The sequence below is a fragment of the Chrysochloris asiatica genome, unplaced genomic scaffold (genome assembly GCF_000296735.1).
Source record: "Chrysochloris asiatica unplaced genomic scaffold, ChrAsi1.0 scaffold00145, whole genome shotgun sequence".
NCBI classification, from domain to species: Eukaryota; Metazoa; Chordata; class Mammalia; order Afrosoricida; family Chrysochloridae; genus Chrysochloris; species Chrysochloris asiatica.
In genome coordinates, this window is record NW_006408663.1 from 3864659 (window position 1) to 3881409 (window position 16751).

The 16751-nt window shown below is 37.6% G+C and overlaps 1 pseudogene; it reads left to right on the plus strand.

Annotated features, from left to right (window-relative positions):
• The first annotated feature begins 5644 nt into the window (after window positions 1–5644).
• Window positions 5645–6516, plus strand: LOC102842156 (annotated as a pseudogene).
• Window positions 6517–16751: the final 10235 nt, after the last annotated feature.

Here is a 16751-nt window from a genome sequence, read left to right on the forward strand (position 1 = left end):
TAGATGGTTGGCCTAGATATTGTCTGTGATCTGGGCACCTGATCTGGAATTAGTTCTTGCTGGTTCAGAATGTGACTGAAGTCAGGATACTTGTGCCTGAAAGGAGCTCTTTCAGACCCAGAGGGCAACTGGAGGCAAGATGGCAGGTTTGGGATGGAGTCCATGACTTCCTAAGGGTGCCTAGTACCCCACACTGGGTGTTCTTCTGGTTTGATGAGGCTGAGTTCAACCTCCTCCATATCCAGGGGTGATGCACCTGATGCCTGATCCACAAGGCTATGGCTCTAACTTCAGACACAGCGGAGACTGAGCAGAGAAGGGATGTCATCAGCAGCTGGGTGGGTCAGGGTTGGGGCTGGCCATACTTTTGATCACCAGGAAGGTGTAAGGAACAAGGAAGGATCCCACCTTTCTCATCATTAGCACTAACATGCATTTGTAATGTCCGGCAGGTGTCTCAATCAAATGTTGTTTGCAAACACTTAATATGTCCGCACTACATCAGGCCAGATAACAGTTCACCTGTCTGTCTTCTTTCTCATTGCTTTTATTCAAGTTCTTCTCCTAGTCAGCATTTAATTTGCTTCTCTATCTTTTCTTATGAAACTTAGGATTCCAGGATTATTGTTTTATCTGTTTCATTTGGTCTCTTGTATCTTTGTTGTAGAGAGTCTACGTAATGTGTCTGTCTAGTTCGCCATCTTGCCAAAAGTCCAAAGTAGAGCCTTAATGGCTCTTCATTTCACCATCTTCAGTCAGAATAATTTTTAAATATTTTAAAAACTGTTTTTTAGACAACAATAGAGGCCTTTCTTTAAAAACAAGATTTGAGTTCAAGTCTTTGCTATGAGACTTTAACCAACTGATTTCACTTTTCTCAGCCTTACGCTCCTTTTTTTCAAAACAATGAGATAATGATAATGCCAGCAAAAATTATCAAGCAATAATCAACTAAAGTAATGATACCCAACTTTCACATTATGCCTGGCATATGTTTAGCAATCCATAAATGATAGTAATGAAGATTAATGGCTACATCTTGGGTGGAGGGATGGACAAAGTTGAGGTAGAAAAAAAGAGAGTCTATAAGAAGTGTGCAGGTTTAAGGCAGATTTGAAAGCAACAAAAATAAATACTGTATTTGAAAATTATAGTGATAAACAACAAAAAAGATATCAAACAGCACCTACCCACTCACATATACATTACACATGCCTTCACTCTTACCCACTTGCATAAACACAAACTTATACCACATCCTCACCTCACACACAATCACATTCTAGACTCGCATACACACTTATCTATATACACTCACTTATAATTACATATAGGAGCTATGGTAGTGTCGTGGTTATGAATTGGGCTGCTAATCTCATGGTCAGCAGTTCCAAACTACCAGTGCTTCTGCAGGAGAAAGATGAGGCTTTCTGCTCCTGAAAGATTTACAGCCTTTGAAACCCTATACAGAGTCACTGTGAGTAGGAACCTACTCCACAGCACATAACCACCACCACCATAAACACATATATGCATACATATAATGCATGGTCTTGAAAATTATTGATAGTGAGACCTTTTAAACTGTTACTCAACCTTAAGCATTCAACCTGTCTTTTACTTACTGTCAGAAGTGTCTCTGGCTGTTTCTGGCACAATTCTATCCTAGATATAGGTCATTTGCTTCACTACACGTTGAGTTGACCTTGTAAACAAGTTTTTTCCCCTTCTGTGGTCCATGTGGTTTGTGGTCTCTTGTTTTTTAATCTGTTGAAACAATTTTAAGTTTAGCTTTGTGGATTTGCCATCCAACTCCCACTGGAATCTGGTAGTGGTTTCTTATTTCTGGTTTATGGCTAAGGAATGATGAGAAAGAGAAAGAATTACAACAAGGTCACTACGATGCACTAAACAAGAAATAGATGCATGGTGAACATTTCTGAGAAAAAATAAAGACACTTTCTCAGGGTGATTTTATATGTCTTTGTCCTGTCTTAGAAAATGAGCTGTAATTCTTTGAATTATTTGCCACATTACTTACTTTGTCAACCATGATATTTCAATCTTCACATCTGCTTGTAATTAAAGAGACACATCTCTGAATGTCATAAGGACATTGGAATACATGCAATGGGACTGTAGCCTGCTGCAAAAATACTTTGGTCAAATTTTTCCTAAGTTCTTTTTAAAACTCTAGCACTCAAAACAAACAAACAAATAAACTACTAACACTCCCTCTCCCCTCCCCACGACCCCCAGTGCTACTAGACCTGCAGGTCTGGGCCAAACTGCTAACATGAATCTCTTTTCAAGTTGTCAAAAATAAAGCCTACCTCCAGAGATTCCAAATGCAATATAGTGGGTAAAACTTATTGCTACATGTAATAATTTAAAATAGGTACTGTACAACTCAATAAAGTTTAGAGTGTAACCCCTAGACATATCATTTAAAGATCGTTTATATTCACTTATTCCCAAGTCCAGCATGAAATTTCACCTGCCAAATGTTCTGTGACACATTGAACAGGCCTGTTGTAAGTCTACACTACATAACAGGGTTGACATGAATAAGATCCCTGAAGTTCAAGGGGAAGCAAACATATATGAGTATAATGTAGAATGCAGTGAAGCTCATTCTGGAAACTGTGTATACTATTTGTATACAGATCTTACCAGAAATATCCCTGGAAACAAATTTTGGGGCACTGTAGGATCAGCATTGGACTGTAAACAACAGGTCAGGAGTTCAAGCCCACTAAAGGCTCTGTGGTAACTCTATTCAGGGTTGCTAAGTCAAAACCAATTTGACGTCACTTAGCAATAACCAAGGTAGTTGTGGTTGGAGGCATGCTCATCCCGCTATGTGAATTTTTTTTTTTTTTTCTTTTTTTAGAAAGATCTGTATGAGGCTGTTCCCAATAAGGTGACTATCCAAAATGTCTTACTTTTCCAGCATGTTATACTACCCCAGATCAGTCACTACTCCCTCATGCTCCAGGGTTCTGTAATAGGCTGCAACATCTCTCAAACTCACATCTGTCCAAGGAAAGGACTGAAGAAATGGTAGAGGCTGGCAAGTCCCAAATTTAGAGGTCAGTCTGGAGGATTTTCCTCACCCACATAGCTTCGGTAGCTGAGGAACCCAAATTGGCAGTCCAGATGACAGACTGCTGATGCATGAGGCTGCAGGAACTGGTGAATCATATCAGGTGATGGGGCCATAAGTCCATGGTCAACATGAGGTCAAGCATGATGAGCCAGACACAAGATCCAGTGTAAGAGAGGTAAACATCGTCAAAACATTCTTATATTTTGGACTCAGAATATTTCCCCAAAGAGAATTAAAGACTGTGATTTACACCCTCTAGTTAGGTGGGGTATTTTTACTACTTGTTGATACTATTGTTAAGTACTGACTAGTGGTTGCGACTCTAGTGACACTGTAAAGGGTTTCCAAGAAACAGCTGGTGAGTTTCAACTACAGGCCTTGAGATTCAAATGATCTTGCAGTCCAGTGCTTATCCTACAGTGGTACTGACTTTAGTTCCACTTTTATCCCAAATCCCACCTTAATCCTGTCACATTAACTATTCACTTCAAAATGGGTATATAATCTTAGGCATTGAAACTAGGATTTACAATATATCATCGAATGGGAAAATGTGGCTAGAAGGACCATGATAAATAACTAATTGTCCTAAACCCGTTTAACACCAATTTCCAGGCAGTAGTTCCGAAAAGGATTCATTGCAGAAGCATATTTTAAGCACATTATGGGTGAGAAGTGTTCAGATTATGTGTTATCTAAGGGAAAGTGGATAATACATAATCTGAACACTTCTGGCCCCTGCTCATATTATGCGTTACCTAAGGGAAGATGAAAGGCGCACTGGTAGCGTAGTGGTTACGATCGGGCTGCTAACCTCAAGGTTGGCAGTTTTACATTACCAGCTGTTACATGGGAGAAAGATGAGGCTTTCTGTTCCTGTAAAGATTTACAGCCTCTGAAACCCTTTATAGGGTCGCTATGAGTCAGAACCGACTCCACGGCACAGGGGAAGATGAAGGAGTCCTGGTAGAATGCTGTGGTTAATGCACTGGACTTCAAAGTTGTTTTGATCTGCAAGGTTGGTGGTTCAAGCTCACCAGTCACTCCTTGGAAACCCTATACAGGGTCACTATGAGTAGGAACTAGCAAAGACACTTAAAAACAACAAGGAAAGAGGAAAAGGTTTATAAGAAATCAGTTTTTCTGTACATATAACAATGTAACCCCAGAGGTGATAAAGAAGATATACAGAAAGTCTATGCTGTCATATGAGATTAAGTGTAAAAGAAATCAAAGAAAAAAATGTTTTAAAAAATAAAACTATACTTTTGTATGTAGCAGCTTAAAATACTAACTTAGAGAGAATGAGTCTTCACTCAGATATCAATCCTAACCACTCTGTATACAAGGTTGATTAGACATTGTGTACTTAAAATGGAGGGAGAAGCTATAAAGGCATGAAGTGACTGGCTCACAAATTTTCAATAGGGAGTTTAGTTTCAGAGTGTGCAGGGGAAGGTAGAATCCCCACTGGATAGTTTTCATCATGTCTAGACAGGTCTGGTAAAAGGAGATGGGTATAAGATTCTTATGATTCAATAATAAGTAATTGTCATCATGACTAATTGTCACAACTGTAAAGGTAGAAGTTTTGTAACAAAAAGTGGAGATTAGTTAATCTCACAGTCCAAGAACAGAAAACCTCAGCATCATCAAAGCAGAAGATCTCAAGCAGAATGTGGGACCCTATCTAGAGAAGTAGCAACACCAGAGATGGAGGAAGAGATGAAGACATGGACAGATATAGCAACTGAGGACTCTAGACTCATGGAAAGAGAAAAGACTGTATGTTGGCAGTCAGGAGACAGGCTTCCAGAATGTGCCCCTGGGTTGTTCAAATGATTATATATTCCAGGGTGTTTTTGTGTACATCCCCCAACAAAACAACAACAACAACAACAACAACAAAACAGAGGGAATAGAAGCAAATGCTGTTGAATACTGATGCACTGAGGAGATTGTAATCATTGCAATGAAACGATGAGTGTAAAATCAGTGTTCTCACATGTAAATTATCACTCAAGTCACAATAAAAACTTGAAAACAAAAAGTGGAACCACCTCAAAGTGAGGTATTTTCCAGCAGAAAATTAAGGTAGCACAGAAGAAGACTTTTAACAATTAAAAAAACCTTCACAGTCTGACTTTCTAAGAAAATTTGTTTTAAGGCAACACATTTATTGACTAAGAATTAAAAACCCCACTATCATGTCAGATATATTCATTCCCATGGAGACACATGAAGAAACTAGTTACATGGAATATTAGTAAATATTTTCAAGGCCACAAAATAACTTGGAAAACAACAACAACAACAAAAAAACCCCTGTACAACAAAAAACAAAAGAAAATAATATTAAGAATTTGACCTATGGGTTAGAACCTGTGCGGAGGCTGCATGGAGTGCTTCATGTCTCAGGGACTCTGAAAACAGTGCGCTCAGCAAGGCTGCCACTGAGCCTCTATAAAGAAGACCCAAGAGGTTGACAGCTTCTATTGAAGCGCATCGAGCGAGCGGCGACTCCAGCCAGGAGTCATGAGCGACAGCGACGGGCAGAACTATGGCGAGCTGGAATCCCGTTCTGCTTCCAGAAGTGGAAGTGCTCATGAATCTGGTGAATCTGCAAGGCATACCCCTGCAAGGTCTCGCTCCAACGAAGATTCCAGGCATTCCAGATCAAAGTTCAGGTCCAGATCTGAATCTAGGTCTACATCCAGAAGAAGTTCTCGAAGATATTATACAAGATCAAGTTCTCGGTCACGCTCCCATACACCATCCTATAGCCGGTTTTTTAGTCGAGATTATTGCAGACTGCGTAGCCACAGTCATTCTCCGAGGTCTACTCGTAGGCATATCATGTTGGGAATCGGGCAAATCCTAATCCCAACTGTTTTCTTGGAGTATTTGGGTTCAGTTTATATACCACAGAGCGAGATACAAGAGAAGTGTTCTCTAAGTATGGCCCCTTGTATATAACCAGCAGTCTAGACGTTCAAGAGGATTTGCCTTTGTATATTTTTAAAATGTAGATGATGCTAAGAAAGCTAAAGTGCATACCAATGGAATAGAGCTTGATGGTTGTAGAGTCAGAGTTGATTTCTCCATAACAAAAGACCACATACTCCAACACCCAGAATTTATATGGGAAGACCTACCAATGGCAGCTCACGCCGTCGTGATTTCTATGACAGAGGATATGATCATGGATATGATGATCGGAACTACTACAGATCATACAGAGGAGGAGGTGGAGGAGCAGGAGGATGAAGAGCTGCTCAAGATAAAGACCAGATTTACAGAAGGCATTCACCTTCTCCCTGCTACATTGTGGAGGATACAGATCCCATTCCAGATCTCAATCATACTCTCCTCATCCTATTAAAGCATGCAGTTTGAAGACTTTCTGAAACATGCCCTAGAGTTGGGATATTGATTGTGTACAATATTTTTTATTGTCTCATGTTTAAAAAATTGACCAGTGCCTAGTGAAGTCAGGTGACTTTTCCACTTTTGATGATGACTACTTTGGTGGCATTGAAATGCTGTTTTCAGTCTGCATTTGTGTAGTTTGGTGCTTTGTTCAAAGTTAAGTGTTTTCAGAAAAGTATGTTTTGCATGTATTTTTTTAGTCTAAATTTTGACTGCTGAGAAGTTTTTATTGTACAAAACTTCATTTAAAGGTTTTTCTACTGAATCCAGGGTGTTCTGAAGATCAAAGCCTGTGTGTAAAATGCTACCAAATGGCAAAAATGTAGCAATAAACAGTTTGATTTTTACTTTTCTTTCTAACACATCAATGCTTAGAAGAACTGTTCAAATAAAGCTGTCATTAGCAAATTTAAAAACAAAAATACTTATTTTCCTCAAGTTCATTAAAAGTACCATATTTACATACGCAACTAAGTGTTAAAATTAATGCTCTGTGGCTCTGTACTTCCAGTCTTAAAACGAAAGATATTTCACTACAGAAAGCTGAATGCTTATCTAAATGTGGATTTGTCCACCTTTTATATAGTATTATATAAAATCTGCATATATATAGCAGAGAATAAGAGAAGAAGTTTATGACTAAAAAGGCTATTTCTTTAAGTTGGAACAAGGGGATGATAGTATTTCAACTAGTTACCTGGGCAAGTTACAACACATTCCACCACAAATGTACTCTTATTCTAGCTTTTAGCTATGTGAATAAGTACTGCGTGCTTCAAAGCACAGGATATGAGAAGGGAACACTACTATACTTGTGTCATAGATAAGCTGAAGACTTTGCCTGTTGACTTAAAAATTCCTTTCAGGTCCTTTGCTTACCATAAGGGAAGCCCAATTCATTCATGCTTTGAGGACTGTGTTTAAATAAACTCAAACGAAAAGAGAGAGAGAAAAGAAAAAAAAAATTGACCTATGGAATCATACTGTTGCTTTTCTGATGAAGTCTTTTTCCTCTGTACAAGCAAGGCAACTAATTGTTTATTATTAAAAAAATTATTATATATATTATATAATATACATTATATATTAGTATATAAATCATGTAAGTATGTATATGGTAAAAAATGGCATAATATATTTTAACACAGCCAGATTCTGTTTAGCATAAAATGCCTATAAACAACTTTCAGGTCTTTTTTGTTTTTGTTTTTTCTTTGTTTTGGCTCATCAGCATGTATCATCTTAGAGGGTCTGTTCTTCATTTCTTTCTCCAGATATCATATTGATAGACTGATTGAGTCATTCAATATCAACATATATTGTGTGGCAGATCTTGCTTCCCTGAATGACTATATTTTTTACCACATGACCCTATTCCCTTTCTTCAACTAAAGCTGATTGGAAGAGGTAAGACACATGACCTAAAGGTGGTACCTCCGTATACCTTTAGAAACAGGTCTTGTGAGGTCTCGTGGCCTAGTTGTTGTTGTTGTTAGGTATCAGTGAGTCAGTTCCAACTCATAGTGGCCCCATGCATAGAATAAAACAAAATCTGGTCCTGTGCCATCATCTTCTTGATTCCATTGTTACTGCCACTGTGTCAATTCATCTCATTGGGAGTTTTCCTCTTTTTCATTGACCCTCCACCTTACCAAGCATGGTGTCCTTCTCCAGGGACTGGGTGAGCCCTCTTGACAACATGTCCAAATAATAAGAGATAAAGTCTCACCATCCTCTCCTCTAGGAAGCATTCTGGCATATTTCTTCCAAGACAGATATATTCGTTCTGGCAGTTCATGGTACTTTCAATATTCTTCTCTAACACCATAATTCAAATTCATTGATTCTTCTATAGTCTTCCTTACTCATTGTTGAACTTCCATAAGCACATGATACAATGGAAAATACCATGGTTTGATTCAGGTGCACCTTACACCTCAAGCTGATGTCTTTACTGTGTAATACTTTCAAGAGGCCTTTTGCAACTTAGTTGCCCAATACAATAGGTCATTTGATTTTTTGACTGCTTTTTTCCATGAGTGGTGATTGTGGATCCAAGCAAGATGAAGTCTTTGACAACTTCAAACTTTTCTTCATTTATCATGTTATTTATTAACCTACTTGTGAAGATTTTTGTTTTCTTTACCTTGTGGTACAATCCACATTGAAGTTTGTAGTCTTTGATGTTCATTAATAGGTATTTTAAACCCTCTTCACTTATAGCAAGCAAGGATGTGTCAACTCCATATCAGAGATTGCTAATGAATCTTCTTTCAATCCTGATGCCGCATTCTTCTTCATATATTCCAGTTTCTCAGATTATTTGCTTAGCATAAAAATTGAGTAAGTATCAAAAAAAGGATACAATCCTGGCATACATCTTCCCTGATTTTAAACCATTTAATATCCCCTTGTTCTGTTTAAATGACTTTCTTTTGGTCTATGTACAGGTTTCTCATTAAGTGTTCTGGAATAACTACTCTTCACAATGTCATCTATAGTTTCTTATTATCCACACTATCAAAGCATTTGCATAGTCAATAAAATATAAGTAAGAATCTTTCTGGTATTCTCTGCTTAATCCATTGATGTCAGTAATGATGTCCCTTGTCCCACATCCTCTTCTGAATTTGGTGTGAAACTTTCTGAAAGTAATTTTGCATTATCTTTAAATTTTTTACTTGCATATGATATTATATTGTCTGATGATTTATGCATTCTGTTGGGTCACCTTTCTTTGGAATGGGCACAAGATGGATCTCTTCCAACTGGTTGGCCAAGTAGCTTTCTTCCACATTTCTTTGCATAGACAAATGAGCATCTTCAGTACTGCATAAGTTTGTTAAAACAGTTCAATTTGTATTCTATCAATTCCTGAAGCCTTGTTTTCCACCAATGCCTCCAGGGCAGGACTTCTTTCTTAATCAGTTCTTGATTATATGCTACCTCTTGATATGATTTAACATCAGCCACTTATTTTTGGTATAGTGATTTTGTGTATTCATTCCATCTTCTTTTGTTGCTTCCTGCAATATTCAATATTTTGCCCATAATATCCTTCAATATTTCAACTCAAGGTTTGAATTTTCTGTTTAGCTCTTTTGGCTTCAGAAAGGCTGAGTGTGTTCTTCCCTTTTAGTTTTCATACGTATAGTTGTCATTTATGTTGTTGGAAAGGGGTGTTTGCAATGAATAAATTGTTGGTCTTGCAAAATTCTATCATCATTTCTATCACCAAGGCCATATTTTTCAATTACTGATCCTTCTTCGTTTCCAACTTCTTCATTCCAAGAATCAGCAATTATCTATGCATTTTTATTGCATGTTTGATCAATTTCAGACTGATGATGTTGGTTGTTGATGTTGTTAAGTGCATTGAGTCAGTTCCAACTCATAGTGACCCTGCATAGAGTTTCTGAGTAGTGGCTGGTAAGTTTGAACCACCGATCTTGTGATTCAAATGACCTTGCAGTCCAGCACCACACCAGGACTACTGAATACTTCAATTTCTTCATCTTTAACTTTAGTGGTTGTTGCATAAACATGAATAATAGTGTGTTAACTGGTTTTTCTTGTAGATGTATGGATATTATCCTATCACAGACCACATTGTACTTCAAGATAGAGCTTGAAATGCTGTTTTTGACAGTGTCATTCCTCTTGAATTTGTCATTTCTGGAATAATAAACTAAATAACTGTCAGATTAAAAATGTGCAATACAGGTTCATTTCAGCTCACTAGTGCCTAAGATATTGATGTTTCTGATTTGCATTTCATTTTGACAACTTACAGTTTTCCTAGATTCATTCTTCATACGTCCTATTTCCAGTTTTTAATGGGTGTTTGTAACGTTTCTTCTCATTTTGAGTTGCATCATATCAACAAATGAAAGTCCCAGAAACTGTATTCCATTCATGAAATTAAGATCAACTCTACTTTGAGGAGACATCTCTTCCCCAGTGGTATTATGAGTGCCTTCCAAACTGAGTGGCTCATCTTCCCACACTATATCTCGTAATGTTTCACTACTACTCATAAGATTTTCTGTGGCTAACCGTTCAGAAGTGATATGCCTCTCTTTGTTTATATTTTGTAATAATCTGAAATCTCCACTAAAACCTATATCTACCATGAGTTATCCTGCTGGTATTTAAAATACTGGTGGCATAATAGCAACACACAAGCTGTGTCAGTGTGACAAACTGACAGGTGAGTGCTGGTATGGCCTGATTATAGAATGGAAATTCTGAAATCAAAAAGTTCTTGGATTTCTAGAAGCCTCTGTGTATCTTTGCAATAGACTAAGTTTTCAAGCCATTTTGGGTAAGTTTGTGCTTCTTGGGATCAAAGAGCCCAGAATGTGGCTGAGTCCATAAACATCTGAAAAAAAACCTTTTGGTGCCAGTTATTTATATGACTGAACTCATACTTGCCGTTCTCATGTTTACAAAGATTCCCTTATTTTTTGGTGCTTTTTAAATGTCATTTCCCTCTTATTTATTTATTTCTAAGTTTTTATTGTGAATTCAGTGATAGTTTACATGGGAGAACATCAGTTTTACAGCATCATTTCATTGCAATGATTACAATGTCCTCCGTACATCATCATTCAACTGTACTTGCTTCTATTCTCTCTGTTGTTGTTTTCTGGAGGGAAGACTGCCTTATTTTTAATAGAAGACAGAGCAACTTTTATTTTCCATGTAAAAATTGAGTATCCTTGCCCATAATGCTATGTACTTTTGAATGCATTGAAAATACAACTCTAGCTCTAATTTATGGTTGAAATGTATCTAACCAATGAACCTGAAGTGTGAAGAATTAGATAAAAAGTAATTTATAGTTCTTATGATTGTCACTGATTATAGCATTATACATTAAACTTTCTTCTACACTATTGCCTTTCTAAAATATAAATCTAGAACTACTGCTACGCATCCATGAGGTCATTGACTTGATCTTCTGTATCATCCAAGGTGTGAAACACTTTAAATCCTTTAGTTTGCTCTTTCATCTTTTTTAATCTACCAGTATCATGTAAATTTTGAAATTAATCTGTAACAATAAAAATCTTCAGACTAAAACAACTCTTAAGATTCTGAAGTTATTTTCAATTCAAAGAAGGGTGTATTTACAGTCCAGAAGTACTTGGAAGATTTTGTCTTTTAGAGAATTAAATTTAGTTCTTTCTCTTTATTTAAAATAAGTGGTAGTCATTTAATTACATGAATATAATGTTAGATCAAAAAAATTAATTGTTACACTAATGTTTACTTATGGGCCCTCATGGTGAAATTAAGTGAAAATGGAATTAGTGTGGATTCAAATAACCTCAAGTTAATCACATCTCATGAAATACTTTAAAGACATTTTTATAAAAGGAACGTTTTTCTGAAATATAAAGCAAAACAGACAATTTAATTGTAAAATGAAATCAATTAAATATTTGTGAAGTAAGAAAAAAGTCTTTGTGGTCATGAAAAACACATACTTAATGAAAATTATTAATAAAATATTGAATCATAGAAAGCTAAATAGATTCATGATCTGTGTGACAGAATAGAATACATGAATGGAAATATAAAAGACATAGAATAATCAAGGCAATCTTGAAAAAAAACAAAGTTGGAAGACTTATTCTACCTGATTCCAAGAAGTACTATAAAACTATTGTAATTAAGACAGCATGGTATTAGTATAAAACCCAGTGGAGAGCCCAGAAATATTTGGTCAGTTGATTTTTGACAAAGGAACTAAAGTAATTCAATGAGAAAAGAATCATTTTGTTGTTTAGATGAGGAAGGAAGGGAACAGCAAATTATTGTCTGTTTCCCTCCTCAACTAAATTGAAACTACATGGCTTCATTTGTTTCTGTTAATGAAATATTCATGTGTCTCAATCATTTAAACAATTCCCAGCAAGTATTAGGTGCTCAATGCATATTTGACGTTCTACAGTTACATGAGGTGGCTTCAAAATTTCATGTAACAATGGCATTCAAAGATAACGGTATTTTTCTATTAACTTTTAGAAGACCCCAGGTACAGTTTTAGTTATCTGGAAAAGCTATTGTTCTCTAACAACCATGTTTCCTTTGTCCTTGTTTTAGTGTCTCAGCAACTCTCATAATTTAGCTTCTTCCCCTACCTCAGTTTCTTCCCTGACTCTATGGTTTCCCTCTTTCTCTTTAACAAAGTACTAACAGAAGAATAATCTCATTAGCTCTATTAGTTATCATCTGATCTAGAACATCATGCTAGGGCATACTTTTCAAGATAGGCCACTGCTGACTTCCTATATGTATGGCCTACACAGGGCTTTCTATGTTGCCACCATATCAGACCCATAGGACTTGTAATGTGGCACTTCAGCAGGAGAAATATCTTGTTGCCCTCGTCCTGTAATTATGGAACTTCGTAGCATGGACATTCCAGTACAGCTCAAATTGTCCAAAAGCTCTATTCCACTGTGCTCAATTTTAACAATTCATTTTTTTAAAACTTTTTATTGTGAATTGAGTGATTATTTTATATGGGTGAAACAGTTTTACACTCATCATTTCATTGCAATGATTAAAATCTCCTCGGTGCATCATCATTCAACAGTACTTGATTCTTCTATTCCCTCTGGGTTGTTTTGTGGGTTTTTTTTGGGGGGTGGGTGTACACAAAAACACTCAGAAGTATTTAATAATTTAAATAACCAAAGGACACATTCTGTAAGCACCTGGAGGCCAGCACGCAGTCTTTCTCTTTCCATTAGTCTAGAGTCTTCAGTTGCTCTATCTCTCCATGCTTTCATCTCTGCCTCCATCTCTGGTGTTGCTGCTTCTCTGGACAGAATTCCACATTCTGCTTGAGCTCGTCTCCTTTGATGAGCCTAAGGTTTTCTCTTCCTGGACTGTAAGATTAACTACTCCCCACTTTTTGTTACAAAACTTCTACCTTTACAGTTGTGACAGTTGCAATTAATTATGATAACAATTATTCACTATTGAATCGTAAGAATCTTATCCCATCTCTTTTCACCAGACCCATCTAAACATGATGAAGCCTATTCAGTAGGGATTCTACCTTCCTCTACATACTCTGAAACTAAACTCCCTCTTGAAAACATATAAGCCAGTCACTTTGTGCCTTTATAGCCCCTCCCATTTTAGGCAGTCAATATCTAAATTGCCTGTACCTAGTAGTGTACCAGGGAGCTCTGGTAGCGTAGTGGTTACGAATTGGGCTGCGAACCTTAAGGTCAGTGGTTCTAAACTACCAGCTGCTCCGCGGGAGAAAGATGAGGCTTTCTACCCCCGTAAAGATTTACACCCTCAGAAACCCTGTACAGGGTCGCTATGGGTCGGAACCGACTCGACGGCACTTAACAACAACAACAACAGTAGTGGTTATGAATCAGGCTGCTAATCTCACAGTCAGCAGTTCGAAACTACCAGTTGTTCCATGGGAGAAAGATGAGGTTTTCTGCTCCCGTAAAGATTTACAGCCTCAGAAACCCTGCACAGGGTTGCTATGAGTCAGAACTGACTCCAAGGCACATAACAACAACAACAGTAGTGGTTATGAATCAGGCTGCTAATCTCACAGTCAGCAGTTCGAAACTACCAGCTGTTCCGTGGGAGAAAGATGAGGCTTTCTGCTCCTGTAAAGATTTACAGGCTTGGAAACCCTGTTCAGGGTCGCAAGGAGTTGGAACCGACTCCACGGCACATAACCACCACCACCATCAACCCTGTATACAAAGGGGATAGGATTGACTTTAGATGTGAAGACTCCTTCCCTCTCAGTTGGTATTTTGAGCTACTACATCAGTAGCGTAGTGGTTACAAATCGGCCTGTTTACCTCAGCGTCAGCAGTTCGAAACTACCAGCTATTCCTCAGGAGAAAGATGAGGTTTTCTGCTTCCGTAAAGATTTACAGCCTCAGAAACCCTGCACAGGGTTGCTATGAGTCAGAACTGACTCCAAGGCACATAATCACCACTATATCCATAAGTATAGGTCAAGTTCATCAAATTGTAGCAATTTACACTTGTGTCCTTTATCAAAATTTTTTTTTTATATCTTCCTTTAGTAGAGTTCTGATCATCAAGCCATTGACGGTAGGTTGAATGGGTACTATCTACAAGTTTGGGCACTCTTGTGCAACTCCCCTCTCTTCATATCAACTGGACGCTTTGCTCTCAGCTCCCTCTATGGTTATGTCCTTGTCCACGGGTTCAGGAGTCCACAGGTCTCACCACACTTCGAACCAACCAGCCTCTCCTATTCTCTCTTTCATCTCCAGGTGGACATGAGTCTATGGTATAAGGTCGAATTCAACCCATATCTTCATTGCTTTCTTTCCTCCTATTGTACTCACCAGGAGACCAACGTGGTCACCAGCAAGCTTACATGACTGATAATGTGTTCCCTTTGAGTTTCAGTCTTGGAGGGGAATTTGTCCTGAAAGGACTTGATTACTTGCCTTGATTACTTGCTTGTTCTTCTAGTAGCCAATCAGACTTGTTTTTGTTTTGGATTTTTTCCTCCTTGTCTTTCTTTCAAGAAGTATCTTCTGTTCCATTAGCTATTCCAGGCTGGTTTTCTTGCCCTTTCAAATAGGAATGTCCCACCTCAGAAGGTTCTGGATGGGCCTCAGGATTCTACTGAAGGTCCTATAGAATACAAAGGCTCAGTAAGAAGTATTTGCCCAGTATTTCACAAAGTTCTAGAACACCTTTTAGGTATTCCAATCAGTTCTAGGCTGAAGACGGGCTTTCAAGATTTCCATAATCATATTTCCCAACATCCCTTTCTATTCCACTCAAGTGTCTATTTTAAAGTAATAGGCAAAGCAAACCAATATCCATAAGGCAGTCAGGTATCTTAACATTATTTCCCCTCTTTTACTCATTCAGTGCATGTATCAATCCCTGTATCACAGAGCCCTGTTGTTCCAAGATTGAGCATACATCACTATTTATCTCTGTTCCATTTAGCCCATGCAAACCTGTCTCCGTGTTTCCCTGTCTACTTTGTTCTTCCATACCCTTCCCCCTTCTTGTATATTGCCTTCCCCAACACCAGAACTGTGATATGTCTATTCCCTACCTTTTGCTTTATCATCCCCTCCCTCCCTGCTAGAGATCTCCCTGCTAGTACAAGCTTTCTGCATTGTGGTAAAAGAGATGGATTACATGGAAAAAAACACTGGGGACATGATTGTTGTTGTTGTTGTTATTAAGTGCCATCAAGTCAATTCTGATCCATAGTGATCCTGTATAGGGTTTTGGAGGAGAAGCAGCTGGGGAGCTTGAACTGCCAACCTTGCAGTTCAAATGGCTTGTTTGGTGAATTAACCCATAGTGCCACACCAGGGTTTTGAGGGGACATGATTAGGACACTGAATTAGTACTAGTGTTGTATCGCTTAGCAATGAGTCTTCTTTGGTCTTTAAACAAGAATCTTGTCACAAGTACAAAGAGATTTTATTTATTGGCTGTATTTGGCCCTGCATATCAGTAAAACATATAAAATTGTATTTAATCTTTTGTTTGCAAATTTGTCCATTCCTTTGGGTTTCTCCCTGGAACTGAATTGAATATGCAGTCAGAAAATGTATGACTGCATTTTTGTGTTCTGAAAAACAATGGTGTATCTTCAACCCAAAATGAATTATAAAATATAGAATTGGTACCCATCTTGCCTAAATTCATTAATGTATGGACAACCTTTTAGATGAAACCACAGTTACAGTATTTTTTCAATGTAACAATAATAATAACAAATACTGATATAACCCTTGTATATGCCAGTCACTATTTTAAGAATTTTACATATATTATTAATACATTTAATCCTTCCTGCAATCCAGCCTATGACTATCCTCTGAGTTGCATATTATTTATGCCTCATTTTACATATAAAGAGACAGAAGAATGTGAGACAAAGCAACCTGAAAAAGATCCACACCTAACTAATAAGTAAAGGCCAATATTTGAACCCAAGATATCTGGTTCTTTACATATACATATATACACAAATATTTGCTGTTGTTGTTGTTAAGTACCCATGAGTTGGTTCCAACTTATAGTGACCCTGTATTGAGTTCCCAGGTTTTAAATCTTTGCTGGAGCAGAAAGCCTCCTCTTTCTCCCACAGAGCAACTGATGGACTCAAACCACAAATCCTGTGGTTTGCAGTTCAGTGCTTATCCTACAG